The sequence below is a fragment of the Populus euphratica genome, unplaced genomic scaffold (assembly GCF_000495115.2).
Source record: "Populus euphratica unplaced genomic scaffold, PopEup_1.0 scaffold219.1, whole genome shotgun sequence".
Lineage (NCBI taxonomy): Eukaryota > Viridiplantae > Streptophyta > Magnoliopsida > Malpighiales > Salicaceae > Populus > Populus euphratica.
This window is the reverse complement of record NW_011500102.1, coordinates 70,853-71,630: the sequence shown is the minus strand read 5'-3', so window position 1 is coordinate 71,630 and position 778 is coordinate 70,853.

Here is a 778-nt window from a genome sequence, read left to right as displayed (position 1 = left end):
AAAAGTAAATATAAAAATTACAAAGAGTATAATATTTATCATACATTTACTTTTTCATCATATACATCTTTCGACATTGTAATCATCTTCAAACAATCATTCCAGCCAAAGCCACTTTTATTTTTAAGTTTGGTTATTATTCCCTATTTTTTTTTTTACAGTCTTGAGATGATTTTCCACATGCTTAGGCTCGCATTGCACGTTGAACTTTTGACTGATTTCTATAGCCACCTTAACAAAAGATTTTACTTTAAAGGTGGAAGAAGGTTTGCTTCCTTTAAGTGCCTCGTCAACTAATATCTCAAGTAATATGTGAGACATAGGCTTAGACCATGTGAAGTGCTTGCCCTTGCATTTTTCATTATGTATGGAACTCATTTCTACCAAAAACAATTACAAAATTATACAAAATAAAATTATATAATATATAGACTTAATAAATTTCATATAAAAACTATAATTAATATTTAAAAGAGAATACATAAAATACATAAGAATTTATAATAAAGTTAACATCTACTCCAAATACATAACAAAGATAATACAAACTCAAGCAAAACATAATATAAACAAACACATAATTAACACTCAATTACTAGTTTTCTTGAGTGTTATAATCATTCCATATGATTGATGCAATCATTTCTCGTTTTGTTATCTGCTCCCTATTCTCTTCCCTTTTCTCCCGTTGACTTAAGTTGATTGTTCATCTAATTGGTTCACTTTCCGAACATATTTCTTCCATAAAAAAGTCATAAGGATCAACTCCCATTATGTG